Below are 20914 nucleotides of genomic sequence, written 5' to 3'. Positions count from 1 at the left end.
GCCTTCAAATAGAGAATGGATGACCACTTGTCTAGTATTATTATAACTGGGATTTTGGAGAGGTATACATTGGGCCAAATGTCACTGAGGTTCCTACCAATTCTGAAATGCTGGGAGCCAGTATTTGGAGCATGAATCTTTTTTATAGGTTACCATCCAGCTCCTGTTCATTCACTTCCATTGACAGAGAACTTGCTAGCCCATGGAACAGCCTGTGCCATTTGAGGATGATTCAATTTGTGGGGAAAATCTACCTTATATCCCACTAAAATTTGTCTCATTGCTTCTATATGCTGTGAGAGCTACATAGTCAAAGGGATGAGTTTGGAGTCAGGAGACATGGTTTTATAGCCCTCTTAGCCAGAGGAAGAAAGGCTTCAGTTTTTTCATCTATAAAAGATAAAATAGTAATCTTCCAATGTCATTTGTTGTGGAAGTCAAATCACAACATAAAGTTAAGGAGCTTTTTAAATGTAGCTATTATTCTATATTTTGGTTCTAATTCCTTTCATCTGTATCACCCATGTGTTACCTGGTACAGCATTCTGTATACTTTGCTTACTTAGCTAATTGGTCACGTATTGCTTCCCAGTCCTGAATCTACAACAACCCAGGGGTCTCTCGGAACTCCAAAAGGTGTCTAACCACAGCACCCCCCCCCATTTTTCTGGGTTAATTTCACTCATTCAACTAATATTTATTAAATGTCTTCCATGTGCCAGGCTAGAGATACAAAGACAAAAACCAAAATGATTTCTGTCTCAAGAAGCTAATATTTTATGGGGGAAATAGGAAAATACAATATTGATTCCTGTTATGTTCCTGTTAGACTAGCCTCTCAGGAAGCGTTAGGTTCCTGCCGGCTAGCTTATCCTTACCCAGGTGAACTCGGGAGATGAGGGAGACGCTGAAGACATGGAAGACTTGTTCTCCTAGTTCTCTAAGAACTCCCTTTATTAAACCAAATACAAGTACTTAAATATCCTCCCCAGTCCCTGGCCCACTCCCACTCCTGTGGCACTCTTCAGTCAACCAGTAAATAACACTCTGGTGCTAGAGGACACCAGGTGATGAAAGTTTACAGTGCTCCCACACACAACAGTCCCTTACAGATTCCAAGTGAACACAAAGGAATTTCACAGTAGGAGCAGGAGGGTATTAGCATTGGAGGGAATATGAAGAAGCTGATTAGAGGAGGTGTCCTTTGAACTGAACTTTGAAGGAAGCTCCAAGTCCTCCAGGTGAGGGCATTCCAAGGAGAGGATGGGGAGTGGGAACAATCTGTGCAAAGATATGAAAATGAAAGATGGAATGTCATATATGAGGAACAGCAGATAAACCAGTTTGCCTGAGAAGTCGAGTTTATGAAAGGGAAAAATGTACAACAGGCCTGGAAGGGTTTGGTTTCAGTTTGTAAAGGGCTTTAAATGCCAAACAGAGGAGTTTGACTTTTGTTGTATAAGCAAGAAGAATCTTTTGAATGGAAGAGTGACATAGACAGACCTGGGATTTAGGAAAACTGCTGTGGAAGCTGAGTGGATGATGGATTGGAATGGGGAAAGACTGGAGGAGGGAAAGTCAATTAGGAGGCTATTGCAATAGTCCAGGTGAAATATGATGAAGGACTAAGCTAAGGTAGTGGCCCTATGAGTAGAGAGAAAGGGACATATGATAGAAATTGTTTAGATAGAAAACTAAATTTATCTAATTTCAAAATAAAATCATCCAATGCACTTGAGGCATGGAAGACAGGGGGCTTTAGGAGACCAGTCTTATGAGTAGGGCATGATGCAATCTATGGGGTTTGAGGAAGGGCAGGTTCACTCCAAAAGTATTTCTCTAGCATGATGCCTGAAATTCTTCCATTAGAGCCATTTCTTTGCATCTCCAAAGCTTTCAGGTCTTAAATGAGTCTCCTGATGACATACAATCCCCACTGGGAAGGGCAATACCTTAAACTAGATCAACTAATACAACTTTAGGCTGGAGGATTAGCTCATAGAGCAAAGTACCTCAGAATTTTAGACCTAGAAGCAACCCGAAAGCTGTGATTCCCTTATCCTCCAAGACAAGGGGCCGATCTAGATCAGAGGTTCTTAAGTGCGGTGGAAGTGGTAGGTGATTCACTGATCTTTATTTGCTATCTACTATGCCTGGAACTCTCTCCATCTGCTGTTCTGACTCCTGGCTTCCCAGGCTTCTATCAGATACCAGCTAAAAGCCTACCTTCTCTGGGAGACCTTCACCAATCCCTCTTAATTTCAGTGCCTTCCCTCTGCTGATTATTTCCAACTTATGCTGTATAGCACTTGTTTGTCCATAATTTCCTTTTAGATTATACAAGGACTGTCTTTACCTTTCCTAGTATCCAAGCACAATGCTTGACACATGTTCAGTAATTTCAGTTGTGTCTGACTCTCTGTGACCCTATTTGAGGTTTTCTTGGCAAAGATACTAGAATGTTTTACTATTTCCCTCTCCAGCTTATTTTACAAATGAGGAAACTGAGGCACACAGGGTGAAATGACTTGCCCAAGGTCACACAGCTCATCAGTATCTGAAGGTGGGTCTTCCTGACTCTAGACCTGGCACTACTGCCACAGCATCTAGCTGTAGCTAGCACATATATAGTAGAAGCTTAATAAATGCTTGAAGGTTTGGCCAGCCCCAAAGGAGAGATTTCAAGGGAATCTCTGAAATTGGATGGAAAAACATTGCATCTTTATTTGAGCTGACCTCTTAAGTGAAATTTCTCATTTCCTTCAATTATTTATAAACATTATTATGAGAAGGGGTCATAGGTCTCATCAAATAGATTGCCAGAGGGGTCCAGTCATATCACAAAAAAAGACAAACAAAACTTAAGAACCCTGAGCTGGATTAATGCTCTCTTTGTCCAGATAAAGAAATTAAGACCAAGAAAGGGTCCAGTGATTCATGTGGGTGGGAAGTGGGAGAAACAAGGTTAAAACCCAGGATCTTTTTCAGGGTTTTCTCTGTAAGGCTATTTCTCTCTGAAGCTTCTACTTGAGAAATTACTCAGTAAATCATTAGATTCAGTCAACAATGTTAGTGATCCACATACCCAAGGCCACAGCCTGACAAGAACCAGCTTCAAGTTCAGGTTTCTGGTTTCACTGCATTGAATTGTTGGCCTAGGTTATGGATCCTTGGGAACTCAAATCTTATAATATTTGTCCTTCATTTTCTAAAAAAGACCATGGCATCAGGGAGTTGATGCTATGACAAGCACATGAATTGGATTGGAGTGAGGAGGGCTGTGCTAAGAAACCAGCCTCAATTTCTCCTCCAGAGTTATCTGGGTCCAGTAGCCAGATATGAATCAGGATGACTGGAGATGACCCTGACAGTCAGGTTAAGTGACTTGCCCAAGGTCACACAGCTAGGAAGAGTCAAGTGTCTGAGGCCAGATTCAAACTCCCATCCTCCTGCCCCCAAGACCAGTGCTCTATCCATTGCACCACCTAGCTGCCTCAAAACCACATCTACCAGAGTGGACTATGGTGTATACAACCATATTCAAAGCTCATGATCACTTGGACCATGACAGGACTATTTCTTGACTATCTAGAAAAAGGTTCAAGGTATCTACAATGCAGATCAATAGTGTGAGCAACATTAGAATGCTTTGTGGGGGGGGGGGGTAGAAAGTGCACTGAATTTGAAATCATAGGACATGAGTTCAATCCCCAATCTTACCATTTAATATCTATGTGATTTTAAACAAGTCACTACCCCCTTCTTTGGAACTCAATTTCCTCATCTATAAAATGAAATTGAGTTAGCTAACCTCTGAGGTCTCTTCCAGCTCGCTCTAGATCTCTGCTCTTATGTAAGACCTTGGGCAAGTCCCTTCTCCTTCCTTAGCCTCATTTACCTCCTCTGCAAAACCAGGGGTTGTATTATATGGTCTCCCTTCTAGCTTGGGGTCTCTAGGATTCTGTGACCATGAAAGATATCAGAAGGAAGAAGTTACCTGTACTGGATGGACCCCCTCCAAGAAAAGGCCAGGTAGTAGCTTGGAAAATCAGAAAAAAATTCATGTAGAAAGTATATTTGTACTGGCCTTTGAACAATTTCAATAGGTGTAGGTGGGGGTTCAGGGAAGGGAGTATGAGAGTGGATGAATTGTCCATCAATTAATAAAAATTTAATAAGAACCTACCACATGGTAGGCATTGTGCTAAGCACTGGGGATACAAAGACAGGCAAAAGATAGTCCCCTATGTTCAAGGAGCTTACAATCTAATGGGGGAAACAATGTGCAAACATATATGCAGAGCAAGTCATAAACAGGATAAATAGGAAATAATTAGCAGAAAGAAGGCCCTAAAATTAAGAATTATTGAGGAAGGACTTAAAATTGGGACACTAAAGGAAGCCAGAGAAATGAGCAGGCAGAGTATTCCAGGCTTGGTGTAGGAGATAAGGTAAGCAAGATTTCTTTAGGCAATTTACTTAAAGAAGGAGATAGAAATGATTTTGGCCACATTCCAGTTTGTATTAGAAACCTTTGTAGAACCCTAACAGCAACATGGGGGCAATGATCAACCAACTGGCTCATTCCATCAGTGCAACAATCAGGGACAATTTGGGGCTGTCTGCAATGGAGAATGCCATCTGTATCCAGAGAAAGAATTGTGGACTGTGAACAAAGACCAAGGACTATTACCTTAAATTTAGAAAAGAAAAACTTATATCTTATTGTCTGATCCTGCTATCTCTTATACTTTGTGTTTCTTCCTTCTCTCTCATCACACTCAACTTGGATCAATGTATACCATGGAAACAATATAAAGACTGCCTTCTGTGGGGGGGGGGGAGGAAGTAAGATTAGGGGAAAAATTGTAAAACTCAAAATAAATAAAATCTTTAAAAAAAATAAGAAACCTTTGTAGATCGAATTGCCTAGATGTAAATCAATCTTTCTATGCAACAGTTAATGATAGTTTTTTCTCATATTTAGGGTAAACCCCCCTCTTTCAGCCTCCCTCTTGTGTGATTAAAGATGGTGTTTGTCCTTTATTCTTTTTTTTTTTTGGTTTGTTTTTTTTCTTTTTATTTCTTTTGCAAGGCAATGGGGTTAAGTGACTTGCCCAAGGTCACACAGCTAGGTCGTTATTAAGCGTCTGAGGTAGGATTTGAACTCAGGTCCTTTTGACTCCAGGACTTGTGCTCTACCCACTGCACCACCTAACTGCCCCTGTCCTTTATTCTTGAAGAAGACCATGACATGAGGGAGTTGATGCCATGATAAGCACATGAATTGGATTTAAGTGAAGAGGATGTTGTACTAAGTCACTGGCCTCACTTTCTCCTCCAGAGTCATCTGCGTCCAGTGGCCAGAAATGAATTAGGATGACTGGAGATGGCCCTGGATGCCAGGCATTCAGGGTTAAGTGACTTGCCCAAGGTCACACAGCTAGTAAGAGTCAAGGGTCTGAGGTCAGACTGAGTCCTCCTTACTCCAACATCAGTGTTCTATCCACTGCACCACCTAGCTGCCCTATTTGCATGATTAATTTGCTTGGGGAAATCATTTCTTATAAGGGAGGCAATAAACTCAGTTTCTGTTGAACTCATTGTTATTTTCTTGCATTCAGTTGCTTTTATGAATGAAGGTTATGGGTTGGTCTTACCGACAGGCTCAGAATACAGCTTGTTTGTGACTAGCAAGGTGGAGAATGTCCTTCCTTTTCCTACAGATTTCCATCAGTTTCATCTGTGGTGGAGCAGGCCAGTTGCTCTGACTTGAATGTCACCTGGACTTGGGGTCACATTCCAGTTTGTATTAGAAACCTTTGTGCAAAATTGTATCTCAACTGAAAGTATGAGCTAGTGGTAGGGCCTGGATCCCACTTCTCCTCTGTCCTATGGGGTCTAGCTTCCAGCCAGGACACGTGAGTCGACTTGTATAATATCGAATTGCTGCAATTGTTTAAAAGAAAAAAAAGCAAAAAACAGAAGGATATTGTTCATTTAGGGAAATAATTTAAATTACTGGATATGTTGGGAATGTTTTCCTCAAGTACTTTTGCAATTCATTAAACAGTATATGAAAGCTTAAAATATTAGTAGTTAAAGCTTTAGATACCCATAAAACTAATCTCCCTCAGGCTGTAATGCCTTATAAATCTGCCAACCTTAGGCTTCCATTAAGCCGGCAGTACCCTTATAATTGTATTTTAATGCAGAGTGTCACGAAAGTCTGAGTGCAGGTTTAAGCTTAAACCTGTAGTAAGACTTTAGGGACACTGAATGGAAAATTGTATTGGTTTCTCATTTTTTCTTGACATGACTTCTTAGGAGAATGTCTCCCTTTCTCTTCAGTGAGATGATAGACATCAATTTAGAACTGGAAAGGCTCCTCCATTTCACAGATAAGGAGATTGGGGCCCAGAGATCTGGAGATAAGATATGGAAAAAGAAATATTAGTTACCCCACCCTTTTCCACCCCAGTGACATTTTGGTGGAAAAACTACAACTCAAATAAATTGAAGGTTGAATCTAGAATTTTTTTTAAAGCTATTGATTATGTTTTTAGCTTTTACAACCTTTATTTCCAAATATATTCCTCCTTCACTCCCATACCCAGAGAAACATTCGTCCCTTGTAACAAAAGAAGAAAAAATGAAAAACAGTTCAGCACAGTTGACCATCAACATATCAACTGATCTATCTATACATACATACATACATACATACATATGTATACATATAATATAGATGCAATGCTCTATACCTATACTCCTCCCTACCCAGGAAAAGAAGCGCTTCTAGACTTCTTCAGTTAAAAAATAATAAAGCTCATTACTCTATACTTATAGTCAGATAAATGTAAAATTACTTACTGACCAGAATTGTGATTTTCATTGTCACATGAAAACTTCTATCAATCCTCTGCCAATGAAGGCTGGTCCTAGCTCTGCATCTTACTTGTTGAGAGTCACTTGTCTGGGTCACTAAGACTTTAGATGACTTGCCCAGGATCACACAGAGGCAGGAGTTGAACCTAGGTCTTCCAAATTCCAAGATCGGTCTCCTCTCCATTAAATCATTGCTGTTGTTCAGCCATTTCTGACTCTTCCTGATCCTGTGGACCCTACTACCCATGGGGTTTTCTTGGTAAAGTTCTTGGAGTGGTTCTCCATTTCCTTCTCTAGTAGATTAAGGCAAAGAGGTAAAGTGACTTACCCAGGGTCACACAGCTAATAAGTATCTGAGACCAAATTTGAACTCAGGTCTTCCTGATTCCAGATCCAGCACTCTATACGCTGAGCCACACGGCTGCCTCAGCAGCAGAACTCCTACATTCACATTTAATCATACTGTCTTCCAAATGTTTTATGATCTGTATTTTATAAACCTGTTGATTGCATCCAAAAATTCTAAGGTCCCTTCCAGATTCTGATTCTGGACTTTTTTTTTGGTCCTTAATCTTAATATAGACAATCACAATTCCTTTCACCTCTACTCAAAGATGCTATTTTCTGAACCTCTGACAATTTTCCCTCTTGCCATTCATATGTCCCTAATATTTAAAACAATCAGAAAGATATGAAGACCTACCATATTCACCACCAACCACATTTTCAACTCCAAATTTGTCCCTGAGCAGTTGCTCGATCCAAATAGTATACACAGCTTGGAAGAAGATTAGGTTATTTAACTTGTTACTTGTGGAAATGAGTTTGGGAATCCAGGAGAGATTTTAATGGATATAATCAGGCAAGAATTTCTCAACATCAGGAAGATAAAATACTTAAGCTAGGGAGAAATTCGTGAAGCCAATAGTGGCCTACGCAACCTGAATGAGTCTATCTTTTGCCTACCTAAAGGAATCAGGAGAATGGCATTTCTGCAATCATACCTGGGAAAGTCTATCTGATCTGAACATAATGGAAGGCACTCGCAGAGAGGATGAATGCTAAACATTTGACCATTTGGTCAACTGAGCCGACAAAGAAAGTTGGGATCAGCATGTTCATGTGAAAATATAGTTCCTGTCTCATTAAAAAGAGACATTTCATCTAATTATCCTTCTAGGGAATCCAACTATGTTGTCATCATTCCAACTAAGCCCCAACTTGCTTGACATAGACCCATGTCAAGATCCTCTTGAGAATGATGGGATGACTCATTTGGTGGTAGGGATGTAGACATGGATATTACCTGTCAATAACCTTCACATAACACATGGTCATTCCTAAGCTTTCAGTACAATCTTATATGCTTTTGGCAGAACAGGAATTCCAACATTATCAGTTGGTTTGACTCTCCCTTCAAAATTGATTAAATGCTAAGGATATCAAGTCCTGGAGAGCGAGTCTTGATTGTGCTGAAAACAGTGTAATCACTTCTGTATTTATTTTTAAGCCTTATCTCATCACATAAAAACATAGCTACGTGGAAATTTGTGGATCTTCCTGTACAATAGGATGACACAGAATGTTCAGTTCCATCCTGTAAATGAAAGGTCCAGCACAGGGTTCAGATAGCATTTTGATGATGGACCCAAATAAATATCCTCTCGTCTCTGAAACAGTTAAATGACATGTTGCTATGCTGGCATCTAGAGACCTGTCTCCAATGCCTTCTGAATAATATTCCTCTTAAGAAAATATTGTTTTAGCCAAGGTTGGCCCAATAGGTCTGGAAAAAAAATCACAGTAAAAAAATAGTCTAATTGATTAATTAAAAAATGGGCACCTTGAAGAGCTGAACAAATTCCAAGAATGAAAAATCCCAAAAGCCCAGAGATTCTTTTTGTATAATTCCTTGTTTCTATGATACCGTGAAGTAGATAAGTGTGCTAAGTTGAAAAGATCAAGACCCTGAAGCAAACAGAAAGGGTGAAATGAAGGGTATGGGTCTGGGGATTTACCTTAAGTAGAGACACCTCTTCTCAGTCTTGAGAGAAGGAGTGATGATTCTTGCAATTCTGAGGAGTGAAGGAGGGGAATTAGGGATAATCCATTCATATATAGATAGCCTTAACCTCCCCCCTCAGGGACATAGAAGGCTTGGTGATCACCTGGCAGTGAATGGAATGGTTGGGAGCTTGAGGAGAGAGGAATAGGTTTAGGATGGTCACGGTGTAGAATGAGCTAGGGAATCAAGGATTGGAGAGGACAGCTTTGAAAGAGCATCAAGGCCCAGCTGAGGCTATGCAGCATGAATGTGTAGTGAATGGTTTTGTGACTTCTCCATGATGCTCAACAGCTGTGAAGCAGGAGCAAAGGAGGCAGGTGATGGGGGCTGCTCTGGGTGAAGGATCAGCCATGCAAGAACAGGAGAATGTCAAAGAGATTCTAAGACCCTTGAGAATCCTTCAAATACTTGAAGAGAGAAATATACTTTCCTCTTCTCAACCTCTTCTTCTTTAATTCATATATGGTCTTCAATAATCTTATTGCCAGACTAAATATCCCCAGTCTTTTCAACTAATCATCCAACAGAAGGATCTCAGACTTTCCCACATAATTCTTCCAGTTTATCTGAATAACTGGTCAGTATCCTCCCTCAAAACAACATGCATTGGACCTGAGGAATGTTAATGGCTCATGCATTTGTTGACTCTCTTCTGAGCCAAATATCCTTAAGTTAGAGAGTAGAGTTTGTCCTAGCTTTGAGGGACCTTAGATACCAAATTAATCTTTTTTGAAATGTTTTTGCAAGGCAAATGGGGTTAAGTGGCTTGCCCAAGGCCACACAGCTAGGTAATCATTAAGTGCCTGAGACTGGACCTGAACTCAGGTATTCCTGACTCCAGGGCCGGCACTCTATCCACTGCACCACCTAGCTGCCCCCATATTAATCTTTTACTGAGGCCCAGAGTGATGACTTGCCGAGCCCTGGCTACTCTGTTGTATTGTCTTCCCTTTCTCTCTCCATTTAAAATCTAAGTATCTTGATGCCAGAAACTGTCTGCTTTTGTTTTATATACCAGGATTAGAATATAATAAGCAATTAATAAATGCTTTTTGTTCATTTATTCAGTATTGTGATGACTGAAAAAAAAATGTGTGGCATGGATGTCCACCTTCTGGTGATGAGGCCCTCCATATTTTGTTGAGCCAATAAATTGTCCTCCAAGCCATTTTAGCTTGGTAGACTATGCCAAAGCTTGTAGTCTGCTACCATAGACATTAAAAATCAAACATCTCTATGTTATTATGAGGAACTATAAGAATACTTTTAGGGACAAATATTAGACCACTAAAGAGGTTCCTGGTTCATCCCACCTACTTTTCTTTCAATTGCCCAAAGCCATATACAATCTGAGTTCCCTCCACCTATAAAAATGTCCACAAAAATTTCACAAGTTGGTCACAGAAATGCCTTTTAGGTCAACTGGATTATATTCATCCTTGAACTAACATAACTTTAGATGGCTCAAAAGCCTTGACAATTCATCTGAAGAGTAAATATGCCACTAGCCCCTCAAATATAATGCATTTCAATGCCAAATTTAAATGAGTTCTGAATTAATTCATACCAGTGCTCTCCTCTGGCACATATAATTACAATTGCCCAAAATTCTGGCTTTAGCAATGACAAGAAAGAGAAATTGGTAGAATAGGCATAGGCAAAGAGGAAAATTATTGGGTTTTTTGATAATATGATGATTAAACTCTCAACAGTCAACTAAAAATTAAATTGAAACACTTAATTCAGCAAGTTGCAGGATGTAAAATATTGTTGTTTAGTTTTTTCAATTGTGTCCTGACTACTCTTGGGAATTTCTTGGAAAGGACACTGGAGTGGTTTGGCACTGACTTCTCCAGCACATTTGACAGATGAGGGAACTGAGGCAAATAGGATGAAGTGTTCCTAGGGCCACACAGCTCAGTAAAGGTCTGAGGCCAAATGGGAACTCCTAGGACATAAAATAAATCTATATAAATCACACAATTCTTGCATATTGCCAGCAGAAAAAGATAAAAAAGAGAACTTGTATTTAAAATAACCATAAAATATATAAAACATATGAGAATCCACTTTTGTTTTCAGAGTTCAAGCTATGCAATTTATTAGTAAGACAAGCATAAAACACCAGGTCAAAGGCCCCTCAGGAAGCACAAAGACTCTGAATACAGATTTTGCACATTTTTTAAAGATTTTATTTATTTTGAGTTTTACAATTTTTGCCCAATCTTACTTTCCTCCCCCACCCCCCCAGAAGGCAATTTGTCAGTCTTTACATGGTTTCCATGGTATACATTGATCCAAATTGACTGTGATGAGAGAGAAATCATGTCCTGAAGGAAGAAACATAAAGTATAAGAGATAACAAGATCAGATAATAAGTAATATCAGGTTTTTTTTCTAAATTTTTTTCTAAATTTAAGGTCTTTGTTCAAACTCCTCAGTTCTTTCTCTGGATACAGATGGTATTCTCCATCACAGATAGCCCAAATTGTCCCTGATTGTTGCACTGATGGAATGAGCGAGTCCATCCAGGTTGATCATCACCCCCATGTTGCTGTTAGGGTGTACAGTGTTTTTCTGGTTCTGCTCATCTCACTCAGCATCAGTTCATGCAAATCCCCCCCCCCCCGGGGCTTCCCTGAATTCCCATCCCTCCTGGTTTCTAATAGAACAATAGTGTTCCATGACATACATAGACCACAGTTTGCTAAGCCATTCCCCAATTGAAGGACATTCAGTCAATTTTCCAATTCTTTGCCACCACAAACAGGGCTGCTATGAATATTGTACAAGTGATGTTTTTACCCATTTTCATCATCTCTTCAGAGTATAGACCCAGTAGTGCTGGTATTGCTGGATCAAAGGGTATGCATAATTTTGTTGCCCTTTGGGCATAGGTCCAAACTGCTCTGCAGAAAGGTTGGATGAGTTCACAGCTCCACCAACAATGTAATAGTTCCCCCAACCCTTCCAACAATGATCATTATCCTTTCTGGTCATATTGACCAGTCTGAGAGGTGTGAAATGGTACCTCAGAGAAGCTTTAATTTGCATTTCTCTAATAATTAATGATTTAGAGCAATTTTTCATATGACTATGGATTGCTTTGATCTCCTCATCTGTAAATTGCCTTTGCAGAGCATTTGACCATTTGTCAATTGGGGAATGGCTTGGTTTTTGTTTTAAATATGACTCAGTTCTCTGTATATTTGAGAAATGAGCCCTTTGTCAGAAGAATTAGTTGTAAAGATTGTTTCCCAGTTTACTACTTTTCTTTTGATCTTGGTTACAGTGGTTTTGTCTGTGCAAAAGCTTTTTAACTTAATGTAATCAAAATCATCTAGTTTGTTTTTAGTGATGTTCTCCATCTCTTCCTTAGTCATAAACTGCCCCCCTTTCCATAGATCTGACAAGTAAACTACTCCTTGAGCTTCTAATTTGCTTATAGTATTGTTTTTATGTCTAAATCCTGTATCCATGTGTATCTTATCTATCTTGGTATAGGGTGTGAGGTGTTGGTCTAATCTAAGTTTCTTCCATACTAACTTCCAATTTTCCCAGCAGTTTTGATCAAAGAGAGAGTTTTTATCCCAATAGCTAGACTCTTTGGGTTTATCAAACAGCAGATTACTGTAATTGTTTCCTGCTATTGCACCTAGTCTATTCCACTGGTCCACCACTCTATTTCTTAGCCAATACCAAACAGTTTTGATGACTGATGCTTTATAATATAATTTTAGATCAGGTAGGGCTAAGCCCCCTTCTTTTGCACTTTTTTCATTAAATTCCTGGAAATTCTTGACTTTTTATTTCTCCATATGAATTTACTTGCAACTTTTTTCTAACTCATTAAAGTAATTTTTTGGAATTTTGATTGGTAGGGCAATAACCAGGTAGTTTTAGTTTTGATAAAATTGTCATTTTTATTATATTAGCTCTACCCATCCATGAGAAGTTGATGGTTTCCCAGTTATTTAAATCTGATTTAATTTGTGTGAGAAGTGTTTTATCATTGTTTTCAAAAAGTTTCTGAGTCTGCCTTGGCAAATAGACTCCCAGGTATTTTATATTACCTGAGGTTACTTGGAATAGGATTTCTCTTTCTAGCTCTTCCTGCTGTATTTTGCTAGTCACATATAGAAAAGTTGAGGATTTATGAGGGTTTATTTTATATCCTGCAACTTTGCTAAAATTGCTAATTGTTTCCAGTAGTTTTTTGGATGATTTCTTGGGGAGAATCCACTTTTAATACAGAGAAACTACATAAAAATTACTCTAAAATGCTCTATACAGAAACACAGATCTAAATAATTAGATATTAATTGCTCAAAGTTGGGCTGTGCCAATATAATTAAAAAGACAATATTACCTCAATTAACTTCAGTGCTATAACAGTCAAACTATCAAAAAATTACTTTCTAGATCAAGAAAAAATAATTACAAAACACATATGGGAGAATAATATGTCAATAATATCAAGGGGAATGATAAGAAAAAGTAGAAAAGGAACTTAGCAAAACCAGATTTGAAACTACTACTACACAGCACTAATCATCAAAAGAAACTATTGGAGCTGTGATCTCTTCCACCCAGAGTGCACTTGCCTCCCCCCCTGCCTCCAGGTACGGCACCACCACCTCTCTCGTAAGGATTTGAACTTGTCAAGGATGATGATATTGCTGCTCTGATTGTTGATCATGGCTCTGGCATGTGCAAAATTGGCTTTGCAGGAGATGATGCCTCCTGGGCCATCTTCCCTTCCAATGCTGGTCACCCAAGACATCAGGGTGTGATGGTAGGTATGGGCCAGAAAGACAGCTACATGGGAGATGAAGCTCAGAGCAAGAGAGGTGTTCTGACTCTGAAGTATCCCATTGAACGTGGTATTGTCACCAACTGGGATGGCATAGAGAAGATCTGGCATCATACTTTCTACAATGAGCTCTGTGTGGCCCCTGAAGAGCACCCTGTGCTGCTCACAGCAGCTCCCCTGAACCCCAAACCTAACAGGGAAATGATGACTCAGATTATGTTTGAGACCTTCAACACTCCAGCTATGTATGTTGCCATCTAGACTGTGCTGTCCCTATATGCCTCTGGTTGTACCACTGGCATTGTGATGGACTCCAGTGATGGTATGACCCACACAGTGTCCATCTATGTAGGTTACGCCCTTCCTCATGTCATCCTTGTCTGGATCTGGCAGGCCGTGATCTGGCAGACTACCTCATGAAGATTCTGACCCAGAGAGGGTACAGTTTCACCACCACAACTAAGAGGGAAATCATGCGTGACATCAAGGAGAAACCATGCTATATCTCCCTAGACTTCAGGCAGTAGATGGCCACTGCTACCTCCAGCTCCTGTCTGGAAAAGAGCTATGAGCTCCCTGATGGGCAGGATATCACTATTGGCAATAAGAGGTTCCGATGTCCAGAAGCTCTCTTCCAACCTTCTTTCTTAGGTATGGAATCCTGTGGAATTCATGAAACTACCTTCAACTCCATCATAAAGTGTGATGTTGACATCCATAAGGATCTGTATGCCAATACCATATTGTCTGGTGGTACCACCATGTACCCAGGCAGTGCTCACAGGGTGCAAAAGGAGATTACAGCCCTAGCCTCCAGCACAATGAAAATCAAGCTCATTGCCCCACCTGAGAGCAAATACTGTGTCTGGATTGGAGACTCCATCCTGGCATCTCTTTCCACCTTCCAGCAGATGTGGATCAGCAAGCAGGAGTATGATGAATCTGGGCCTTCCACTGTCCACTGCAAATGCTTGTAAATGGACTGTTTGTGTTTGTTTTTGGTTGTTTTGGGGGTTTTGTCAAAGGGTGTGATAATGGCCCAAAAAAGAGATGAGATTGGCATGGCTTTATTTGTTTTGTTTTGTTTTGTTTTTGGCACTTAACTCAGGATTTAAAAACTGGAACTGTGAAGGTGATGAGCAATGTAAGTATGTTGGAGGCCAAAGTTCTACAGAGCGTCTTCAGGACACTGATTGTACATTTGTTTTTTTTAAGTCATTCCAAATAATTGTATAATGCATTGTTACAGAGTTACTTGCCTCTATGAAGGTGGCTATCCTGCTCTTAGAGCAAAGGAGCTACTTACAAAACATCCAGAAGGGGAGGGGCAGAGGGAAGGGTACAGTATTGCTTTTCATGTAAATTAATGTAATCCTTTAAAAAAACCTTTTTGTATCTTCTGCCTTAATACTTGTTACTTTTTGAAATTGTCAGCCATGATGGATGGCCCCCTAAAATCCCTCCCTGCCCCCAACATAGATATGAATGATAGTCACCCCGGGAGTTTAATAAGATTGGAGCCAGTACTTGGGGGAGGAGAGGAGTTATACCTGTTCACTGACTTTAAGGCCAGTTCAAATAAAAGTTAAAGAATCTTGAAAAAAAAGAAACTATTGAATATTAGTTAACAAGTACAAAAGTTGATCACTAAAACATGAGTTAGAGAAACAGACATAGTAGTTTTGTGTTCAATAAAACCAAAGACCTCAAGCACTAGGGTAGGAGCTCATTCACTATTCCACAAAAAGAGGTGCAAAATGAGAGATAGATTTTTAGCTGAGGCCACTGGGTAAATTTGGAGGTTTTTGTTATGGCAGAGGGAGGTGATAGTGAGCTTTTAAAAAATTATTTATTTATTTAAGACAAAGGTCGGATTTGAAACCAGGTCCTCCTGACTCCAGCTCTATTCATTGTACCACCTAGCTGCCCCAATGGTAAGTTTTTTTTTTTTGTTAAATGGGAAGAGAATGGTTAGAGAAAGAGGGAGGTTAGTAATATTGTTGTCCTCTTTCCCCCCTCCTCAAAAAAAAAAAAAGAAAGAAAAGGACATTTAAATATTTTTGTAAGTTCAGAGGAAAACACGAACAGGTAAGATAGCTCTGAAACCAACATCTTTAATTTATTATCTACTTTTTACAACATACAAGTTTTAGGTAATAGAAATTCAATTTCCTATCCAATTCTTTTTTTTCCTTTTATGGAAATGTTCATATTTATGGATAGCTGTCAGTTTCAGAATAATAAAGAAAAGTCTTTACCCAAAAAAGGAAAGAAATTTTATTGTTCTTTCTATTAATGATCTGAATGATTGCTCAATGGGGAAGCAAGATAGAATTTGGAATTTGGAATCAGGAAGACTTAGGTTCAAGTCCTACCTTTGGTTACTAGTTATATGACCATGGGCAAGTCACTTAAATCTCTCCCATTGATTCTCAGGCAACTCTCTAAGACAATAAGTTGTGGAAGGAGAGCCATCTGTGTCGGACAAATTGCAAGGCCTTGAGGTGCTAACCACAATATAGATGAGGCAGTGATTTCCAAAGAGTCTTCTCTCTGCCAAGTGTTGGCTTGCTCCAACCAGTTAATAAATCTCTGAACGGGAGCAATATAAGACTCTACCTTCCTAGTTAAGGTCATGATGCTACACTTTATTGTAGTATGAATCATGAGCGACAAGTCAACTAATTTGAGTTGTCTCACCTGTGTGCTAACGCCTGGTCATACTGTTAAGTATCTGTTATTTCGACTTATTGATTGGTGTTGAACCCTGAACAGCTAATCCTGCTGCACATAACTGGCAACTGGACATCTTTGACTTTGCCCCTGAGAACAAGAAGACTGGCTGTGCCTCCAGGAATGCGGACCTCAGTTCCTACAGACAAGTCCTGGTCCCTATGGATGCCCAGTCTCAAAATCCATTTTCTTTCGAATCCTTCCATTGTTGCCATATTTGCATGCTTCACCTGAAATTATTAAAGCATTTTCCTATTGCAAATGAATCCCACTTTGGAAAGAGATCAAAAAAATTGCCCATAAACATGTTCAGGAGCCTGGAAAGGTGGGCTGGTTAAACTCTCATTTTCTAATCAGTCCTTACCAGGGCCATCCCCTCCTACTGCTCCTTATTCATTTGCTCAAAGAAAATACAGAGTTCCCCCACATATAGAAATGCCTGTGAAAACCTTACCAACTGCTCTCAAAAATTTTATTATAGCCCAAGTGCTTTCTGACCAACTTAGGAGTATCATAAAATTTAGATGGTTCAAAAACCTGGCAATAATTGTGATCATTATTATCTTTAACTTAATTTGAGATAGTTTGAAAGACCAGATAATTATTAATATAAGACATGAGCACTTGCCTCATAGAGTCCTAGATGTAGAACTGGAAAGAACCCAAGATGCTATCCTACCCAACCCCCTTATTTTATGGAGGGGAAAAACTGAGGACCAGGGAAGTGAAATGACTTAGCAAAGGTCACGCAGATAGTAAATGTCAGAGGCAAGATTCAAACCAAGGACCTCTGACACCTGAGCTTTTTCCATCCTACCATGAAACCCATGAAACCCACCCTTCCTCCCAGCGTTATGTCACCAATTAAGGGAAAAGCTAAGGATAAGAATGAATACTAGTTAATACTGTGATTTCAGTCTGGTGAATAACACACTGAAACTAAAAATGTAATTGGGTTTTTTTGCCAAACTAATTTAAGTTTTTTAATTACTAAAAATTTCTTTTTCTCCACCCAAACCCCCCCTCAATGAAAAAAAGAAAAACAAAACTCTCATGACTATTATATTTTTAAGCAAAACAAATTTTGGTTGGGTTTGTCCAAAAATATACGTCTCAATCTGCACCCTGAGTCTATCACTTCTCTGAAATATATTTATGTAATTTAATCTGCAAGTCATAGATGTATGTCAACATTTATAGGGCATAATACATACACATGTCAAAAATATCTGTACCCTTTTTGGGTTTGCCTCTCTTGGACTCTAGGAGATCAGATGAGACTGAGTCTCTGTATCTGCGTCTCAATTGATGAGTCAGAATCTAAACTTCCCCATGGCGGGGTCTAGCAGTTCCGCTCTCTGGCCCTACCAAGTCCACTCCTATAGACATCACCTGAATCCTTCTTCACTCATCACTCACACTCTTCATCAAGCCATATCCTTTCTTCTAGTCTCATAAGTTGGAACAAAGTTCTATAACTGATAGAGTCTTTACTACTGTGAGACCTCCTTAGTAGCCACTATAGTCAATTTCTAACAATCCCTAACTTTCTCTTCCAACTCACCTCTTTCGGGCATCAATTTCTATTAATAGGCACAAGGCAACCTTGTCTCTCCCCCATCCCCAATACCCAATATCTAATTTATACCCACATATAAATATGTGCCTCAAAGTTTTAGAAATGTCGAAATGGATTGCAGAATGGAAAAAGTTGAGAAATCACTTGTCTGTATGAAGTCTTGAGGTCTCTGTAATCCTGTGATTCTGAGAGCTGCCAGGGAATAGGTCAGTAAACAACCAGCTAGGCTGTTCTGTGGATATTTTCCATATTAACCAGGAGGCAGAAAAGACCCAAATTTTCGTGGTCAAAAGACTATTAGAGCAAGTTTCTCTCCACTATCTATAAGGGAAGATTGCTCTCTGATTGAGTTCATGCATCAAATAAGTCAAGCATCTATGATTTTGTTGGTTTGGGGAATCTCTCCACCAAAGAGGAATCCATCTATAACTTAATTTTTAAGTCTTGAAGAGTTGCCTGAGACTGGGAGAACTTGTCACTAGCCCAAAGGGAAACTGCTAGAGTCAGAGACAGGATTTGAACTCAGGCCTTCCCAACTTAAAGTCAAGCACTCTAACCACTATGCCGCTGTCTTGGCCAATCTCACTCAAGCCACCAAACATTTATTTACCAGGCATGTTGGAGGTTCAAACTTTGCCCAGTTGTGGCAAACTCTTTGGGAGTGGACCTCAACTTGAACTTATCATTACATTTATATAGCGCTCTAAGTTTTTCAAAGCCCTGTATAGACATATATATATATATATATATATATATTGTCTTATTTGATCCTCACAACCACCCAGAGAGGTAGATGATATTTTTCTCCTTATTTCCCTTATTGAGGGAACTGAGCCAAACAGAGGTTAAGCAATTTGCCCAGTGTCACCCAGCTAAGTCAGTGTCTGAGGCAAGATTTTAATTTGAGTCTTTGAACTGCCTTAGGACTTATGTTGGAACAGTTTGGTATGCATCTCTATTGAAGCTCATCAGACAATGGCTAATTCTATGGATATCTTACCTAGCTAGCTGACCTCAACATTGGTTTTATGGCAGGGGACTAACAGTTTGGGATTTCATGCCAATCAATCCATATTTATTAGTACTTACCATGTACCAGGAATGGTTGAGGGCTGGGACTCCAAATATAAAAATAAAACAGTCCTTGTGACAATATTCTGTAAGAGTGTGGGGATATATACGTTAATAAGCATTTATGAAATGCCTAGTGGTAAATGCTTGGATTCAAGAACAAAATAGCCTCTGCCCTCAAGGAGCTTACATTCATATAGTGCCTATTGCTTTGTCCTATCAAGACTCAAATAATTATGCATTTGGAGCTTGAAAGGATCTTTGAAACCATTTGTCAGATGAGAAATGGAGATTAAGTGACTAGTTCAGAGTCACATTGCTGTTTAGTGATCAAGGTAGGGTATTTGACTGGCTGATCTTCATGGTTCAAAGTCCTCTGTCCATGCTATAGTGTCAAATGTTATCTCTATTTTTCTGTCTTGCAGACACAAGGAAGGTTGAAACCAAGGACCACTTCTATGCAGATACTTGATGTGGTCTGGGACTTGATAATGGTGGCCTGGATATTCCCTAATCATCCTCAGGATCTGGCTTTGCTGATCTCTCTCAATGTCTCTTTTTTTCCCCCTTCAATTGGATAGTGCCTTGCTCAGAACAGCCTTCAATTCTGGCTTGTTACCGAAACTATTTAGCAAGAAGGGAGGGGTTAGGGAATGGACCTCAATTATGTCCTTGACTCTTTCTTGCTTCTGAAAGTACCATTTTCTCCATTTATAAACTTGTGGACCGTGAGCATAATGAAGAGGAAACCTACTACATGATTGTCTTTGGCTATTATTACACACATACACACACACACACACACACACACACACACACAGAGAAACAGAGTCAGAGGGAGGGAAGAGGGAGAGACAGAGACAGAAACAGAGAGATAGTGACAGACAGAGAGGTATTTGTGCTTCTGTGATAAAAAAGAAAAAAATCTTATGATGTCTTTATTGAGGCTGGTTTCAGAATAAGGTCGAGGCGGCATACAGTATGACCTGAGGAAGCATTGAGTGCTGGCGTTCCTTCTCAAGTAGCCAGCCAGCTTTTCTCAAGGGTTTGACACATTAATTCTGAGATGTAGGCATTTCAGTTTCTGAGAGTTCTCCAAGAGATCTTTGTGCTGAAACAGCAGTCTCTCCATTAAGAAATGCATTCTTAAATTCCAGAGTAGCCAAGGCATCGGTCATACTTTTTTTCTGTAATGTTTACAATGAAGTGATTCTGCATATGAGATACAGGGGAAGCAACAGAGTTTAAAGGTTTTTCCAGAAAAAAAATTGCCATCCTGCAGCAACACCCCAAGTTATGTGAATTTGTGAATATCTCGGTAATGAAAAAGACCTCAGAAGTCAGAAACCCAACCCTCTTTATTTTACCAAGAGGGAAACTGAGGCCTCAAGGAGAAATGCCTTACTTGAGGTCACACAAAAGGCTCCTAGCTCTAAGAAGTTAGAAGGGACCTCAGAGGCTGTCCAGTTCAAGCCACTTGATTTATAAAAGAGAAAACAGGCTCAGAGAATGGCAGTGATTTTCACTAGGTTATAAAGGTAGAATACCAAACCTGGGTCTTTGCCTCTCTTTGCTTTGGTTCAAGTTTTTATGTATACTATTAAAAGGCTCAAAATATCTGTATGAAAGGAAAATGATCCATTAACACCTTAACAGAGATAAATTGAACAGAATAATGCTAGGGAGGACTGTAGAAAACTGGGTAGGTTCATTTGCATTGTTGATCAGATATATCCCTCAAAGTTTCTGTCCTATGGACTAGCCC

At 39.6% G+C, this 20914-nt stretch overlaps 1 protein-coding gene and 1 pseudogene across 1 annotated transcript in view; both read left to right on the top strand.

Annotated features, from left to right (window-relative positions):
- Positions 1-14797, top strand: part of LOC141503135 (actin, cytoplasmic 1 pseudogene) — a 37584-nt pseudogene extending 22787 nt beyond the window's left edge.
- Positions 1-20914, top strand: part of RNF128 (ring finger protein 128) — a 124957-nt gene that overhangs the window by 23877 nt on the left and 80166 nt on the right. The gene's annotated exons all lie outside the window — the stretch shown is intronic.

Source organism: Macrotis lagotis, chromosome X (genome assembly GCF_037893015.1).
Source record: "Macrotis lagotis isolate mMagLag1 chromosome X, bilby.v1.9.chrom.fasta, whole genome shotgun sequence".
Classification (NCBI taxonomy): domain Eukaryota; kingdom Metazoa; phylum Chordata; class Mammalia; order Peramelemorphia; family Peramelidae; genus Macrotis; species Macrotis lagotis.
The sequence above is the reverse complement of the archived record's forward strand: the minus strand, read 5'-3'. Positions and strand labels throughout refer to the sequence as shown.